The sequence below is a fragment of the Boleophthalmus pectinirostris genome, unplaced genomic scaffold, assembly GCF_026225935.1.
Source record: "Boleophthalmus pectinirostris isolate CB_2022bp ecotype Guang Dong unplaced genomic scaffold, ASM2622593v1 HiC_scaffold_23, whole genome shotgun sequence".
NCBI lineage: Eukaryota > Metazoa > Chordata > Actinopteri > Gobiiformes > Gobiidae > Boleophthalmus > Boleophthalmus pectinirostris.
This window is the reverse complement of record NW_026571207.1, coordinates 15,879,674-15,885,708: the sequence shown is the minus strand read 5'-3', so window position 1 is coordinate 15,885,708 and position 6,035 is coordinate 15,879,674. Positions and strand designations below refer to the sequence as shown.

General features: G+C 38.3%; 1 pseudogene; it reads right to left on the bottom strand.

The window, feature by feature from the left end:
- Positions 1-3,743: 3,743 nt before the first annotated feature.
- Positions 3,744-3,861, bottom strand: LOC129410784 (5S ribosomal RNA; annotated as a pseudogene).
- Between the last annotated feature and the right edge of the window lie 2,174 nt (positions 3,862-6,035).

Here is a 6,035-nt window from a genome sequence, read left to right as displayed (position 1 = left end):
TGTTGGACACTCATGCATATCTGGCAGCTGCAGAGTCTGTAAATTAGCTCATAGTTTGTCTGTTTGAGTTACTATGTCTAAGTAATTTCCATAGTGGATCAAAGTTGGTCTATAAGTTTGCTAAAACTGTGAAAATGCAAAGAATAATTGGATGCTGGAAAAATAAAGTTCACAATACATAGCGAGTCTTCTATTGTATTTTATTTTTTCCAGAGACATAGGGCTCCAAACAATCTTGCTTGAACAATACAAAGATCAATACTGTACTCTGTACATTGTGCTGGCTCTTGCACCTCTGATACATTGGACCCTATTTGCCTCCTTGGTGTTCCTCTTATATTCAGAGATAAAGCCAGCCACATTGATTTACAAAGCTGTTGACCAACTAACTGTGTTAACAAACTTTCTTTCTTTTTTGTTTACTTTCTGCATATGCACAGTTTAAGAGTGTCAAGATTATTGCATAGGTCAAACTATAGCAAACCATCTTTTGTCTGAGCATTCAATCCAGTGCCAGTCTGTTATATCAGTCTAATATTTGCCTCATATTTACCCCAATTTCCCCAATGTGTATTTGAAATCTACGAGCAACTTTATCACCCCCAGATCAGAAGAATTTCAAAGTAAAAAACGCACTGTGCTACATCTTTGTTCTGTGCTACTCCTCCCATTAAAAGAGCTGTGCCGGATTTTAAGAAAATGGGAAAAAGTAGTTCATTTTAAACTGCAGTGTTCTAGTTCCTCATTTTGTGCATTTTGAGCATTATTATTAAATATTTAAATCGATAAATGTAAAAGGGCGTACCTTTTTTTTTCCCCGACTTTCATGACCAGAGTGGACAGTAGACACAATCGTAAAGCTAACAACTACTAGCCTGCTAATACACACTTCCGGATATTTTATAATTAGATACAGGTATATTTTGGCCTCAAGAGCTCAAAAGCCTTCTGTATATAGTCTATTACATATTTGAAATCAGATACACAGCCTTTTAAACGTAAAATGCCTTGGTGCATGTTAACATCTTTCAGACAAAACTTTCCTCACAATTTTATGAAAAAAAAACAAAAAACTGTTCTTGTTCTTTGCAGTCTGGGATTGACCATCTGAATGTGAAAAGTGGTGAGTATATCTTCAGCCCTACCTGCCAGCCTCTTGACTAAATGAGCTTCTAAGTGACACATGAAAAGCACTTCAGGCCAGCACAAAGAATGACCAATCGATGCCACACGCTCTGAATAAGCAGAGAGGACGGCGAGGTGAGAATCAGGTCTGTGCTGTTGTTTAGAGGCGAAAACGCACAGAGGAGCTAGAGTCCACATCTAATCCACCTGCTCTCTTCAAAGGCACAAGGTGTTCTGTGACAAGAGAAATATGACAGAACAAAGCTGTGTGGACCCACTATGTCACTGTGCTTTGTGTTTGCAGGGGAAACTGTGAGCAACTGTGCTGATTGTGAAACGCAGTTAGCCCTTTTTCCAAAATACCTACACGGTACTTTACTGACAGACCAAAACCACAAGCTTTGACAATACTTGAAAGCATGAATTTAATAAGTTAGTGTCATAGGTGAATTGTTGTTCTTTCTGTAGGCTGAAATTCATAGTCGGCCCTCTGTTTGGATCTAAAACTGAGCTGTAACCCAAAAATGGACATGTCTCTCTCCTCTGTTACATTCTTCAAATATATCTGCTGTACTTAGGTCTCATGTATTCACATATGCCCGACCATTTTTACTTTCATTAGCATAGAGGTTTATACTAAAGCATCATCTCTTATGACTGACTTATATGAAGCTTAGCAAGAGAAGCGTCCTGATCAGTAAACCACTTTTCACCTGAGTCTGAAGTCATTTCTTAACAATAATTTATTTCTTTAACATTAACAACCATCTCCTGATATCAATATTTTACCAAGACTAATGAGTCTGGAAGTGTATCCTGACTGACAGGTGGATTAACCAATCAGAGGAACACATGGTCCGTTTGTGTCAAAACAAATTTGACAGCTTATGAGTAAAAAAATAAAATAAAATAAAAATAATAATACAAATAACAATAATGCATTGGATTTAAATAGCTCTTTCAAGACACCCAAATCACTTATTCATTCACTCCATACTCGCTGTCAATGGAACAAGAAAGAAAAAGAAACAGAGAGCGGAGACACTGTATTTTTTGCAGAATCAACAAGCACTAAACACTTATTTTTATCTCAGGTAAAAGAAGTTTACAGGATTTTGTTTTTACACATTTCTACCTTCGTCAACTATCCCCTCCAGCTCCAACTCACCATTTGGGAAGCTTATCCAAACAAACACTGAGTTTTTCAAACTCACCTCAGTGTTCAGAAATAATGTTTTTCCACTAGCAGACCAGCAGCTGGACTGCAAACATCATTATTACAAACAAGAATGTCTAGAAGTCTGAAACACCCACACGGGTAATTACAGATGACTGGTTATTTCATCAGTTAAAATATAAGAAAGTAATGCTCTAAAGATGAGCTTTTGATTGATGTGTTTTACAAGATTAATGATGCAATTAAGGGGTCAAATCTTATTCTAAATAGTTTCCCCTGTTCTTAAATTAATAATGAAATATAAAAACCTACATCCCAGACTGAATCTCCCAGACATGGTGGTGATAGAGCACCCTGTGTCACTGTGTCTAACAAGCGCAAATAATGTAGAGCACAATATCATCACTCAGCATAATAATACATTGACCTTTTTACTCTCATAATTGTGATTTGTCAAACCAATCCTACCCATTAGTTGTATTTGCTCCTTCACCTAACACAGTATTGACATTTCCCAAACAACACCCTTGTTCATTTGTTTAATTCTGAGAATCTATAGGACTGTTCAGAAATGCAGCTCTTTGTAGTTTATCCAATAGGTCTTTGCTTTTGGCACAAAGAATGACTTTGAGGCCAGAAGTCTGTAGCCTTGAATTTCATGAAAGGAACCATTCTTTACAGATCAATCAATATATCGACCTGAGAGAGGGGCAGTGGATGCTAAATAGATGGAGTGCCCATATAAGAAAAATCTATGTCATTTAAAGCTGCATGATCCTTTGAACTTTTTTTTCCCTTTAAATAAGTAAATTTTGTTTATCCCCCATAAAGAGTACTGTAAAAGCAGTACTTTGTTACAAAATCACTGCCCACTGCCTGCATCCAGTTAAAAATATTTTATCATTGCAAACTTGTAAGATTGCATCTTGATTGACTGGAATCCATTTGATTCACTATGTAAGATGAGAGCTGATTGGCTGTCTATTGATACATTCAACATTCCCTGGGGATTAGATTCTAACTGTAGGCTCTACTCTGTCTGTTTGAACTGTCAAAACTTTAATTTGTACTTTATTTTAACACAATCAGACCATAAACAACTTACTTACCTGGAACAAAACAGACTGATTTGTGCTGGTAACAAGTCTCTCACATAAAATTACCGTAAAAAGCTAGCTAATGCCTCAATTTTATATAGCTCTTTTCTGGACTCTCAAAGACGTTTTACAGAGCATTAGTCATTCATTCCACACCCGGGGGTGGTAAGAAACTATTGTAGCCTCAGCTGCCCTGGGGGAGAGTGATGGAAGTGAGGCTGCCAATCTGCGTCATTGGCCCCTCTGACCACCACCATCACTCACACACACACCACTTTCATACTAGGCAATGTGGGTAAAGCGTCTTGCATAAGGACACAACGACAGTTTTTGCGACTGGTGCCTCACTGTAGCACCTGGTTTTCCCAGTGGTCTTCCATCCAAGTACTAACCAGGCCCAGCCTTGCTTACCTTTTGAGATCCAACAGTATCAGGCTTTGACAAGCTGGTATGGCCACAGTTTTAGCCAACAGTTTTTCAGTTTCTCACTCAGAATTTTTGTTGAAAATTGAACACCTAAGCAGGACCACAGTGAACACAGGCTCCTGAAAATGTGTGTGTGTTTTTAATCAAATGTTTTTTTCTTGAGTTTTCAGATTATCTTAAAACTTTTTTGACAGTGTTTGCTAAAATGTGCATTGTGTTACCGCAAAAGGATCGATTGGTGGTCCAACCTGATTCACTTCTCTTAAAATACTGTAAAGCTATACTAGCACTATTCTTGTTGGTTTGTGAGAGCTTGAAATTTACAAATGTATGAAAATGAACTTCCAACATTCACGCTTTGAAAATTAGGTACCAGTTTTAATTTTAGTGGTGGATTATGGACATTATTGAAGCTTAAGACAAGTTATTCATACAGTCAGCCACAAAAAAGTTCAAACATTTACAACTGGCAATGTGATACGTATTGATATATATCGCTATCATATTTTGCTACTCTTATCTGCAAAAGACCATTACAAACAGAATCTTATCAGTGTGTTACAATTAGCATAGCACAATGCAGAAATGTCAGCGCTCAGTGAACCTGCTGATATACTGAACATTACAACTTATGAATATTTAGTGATTCATACTATTGCCAACACTCCATGTCTAATAATGTGAAGGGAGGGAAACTGTTAGCATCGGTACTTACCCGCTCTTTGTAGACTGTGACCGCGTCGAAGTTCCTAACAGCTCCTCCCAAAGGTAAAGAGAAAATTAAACCATTTTCAGATTCATTGTCCATGAAGCCAGCCACAGTGAGACTCTAGAGAGATGGGCTGGAACAGACATGATTTTAACCCACTCTCTACATGCGTGTGATGGCCTCTAGAGAAAGCATTGAAGAAGAGCAAAAAAAACACAATTTAATATTAAAAAGGAGAGAACTGGTTATAATGAATACAGGAAAAGCAACTATGCACTGAACCGATTTGATTAGATTCTTATTTCAGACCAAGGTTTAGTTTGTTTTCTTACATGACAGTTTTGACTGCTCACTCGCAGTTTTCCTCAGAGTGGTCATGTGATGTTGCTGAGGAGTGTTTGGTCAGCTAATGTAAACAGGTTTTGCCGCTACTACTTCTAATAGTCAAGGCAGACAACAGCGCCATCTGCAGTCCAGCTTCTTCAAGTCAATATCCCAGGCGTGTGAGAATAAAAACCCCCCCCCCATCCTAGTTTATAGTCCACATTTCTGTATTTCCATTGCCTCCTTAATCCCGGGATGATGTTTGTTGTCCTCTGTCCCAATGGTGTTCCCTTCATCCCAATCCATAATGTGGTTCTCTCTTTTTTAACGGTAAAAAAATGGCTGATTTAAGTTGCTCCTGTTATGCTTTGTGTTTTGTTGCTTGTGTGCACACTTGGTGTTTGTCTGGATTAAGGAGACATTGACATACGGAAACCATGGGACGATAAACCGGGATTAGGGGACTTTTTTACTCTCACACACCTGGGATACTTTTCTGAAGTCGAACATGAACACAGCTTCTGACCCGACACGTCACAGCAATATCACATGACCACTCTGAGGAAGGTCGCTAATGAAACTGTCGGGTATGAAAACAAACTAAACCTTGGTCTGAAAAAAGAATCTAATAAATCGGAAGACCAAATGAACCTGGATGGACTATGCATTGTACCGCTGTTGCTGATACACTTCACAAGCTTCACCCAACAGCAAAGAAGGACAAAACTACTGCTTTTCACTTCCATGCTTTGTACTCATTGGTAGTCTCACACATTTTCCTGCCTGAATACTCTGAATATATCACCACACTAAAAATTCTGGCCTTTATTTAGCCAAGGCTCATAGTACAGCTGTGAAATCGGACTGACCGTGAAATGGTCTGAGCACTAACTGTGGTGAAGAGAGCACACTCGGTTGCATTTCAAATAAATGGCTGCTAGTGCATGTGTGCAGCTTTAGTGCAATAGGAGACCTTTACCGAAATGCCAAAGCTCATAAAATACTTAGTTAGAAATATATACTTTGTACATAAAAGGCTGTACCCATTTTCTTCAATGCAGTTGAGAGAATTTTGTCTTGCCTCAGCACAGAGATAACATTGTAAAAGCAGTTCTTGGGGTCAAAATGAGACCACTGTGTGTTGTCATGCATTTTATTGTCCAAGAATCATCGAGTG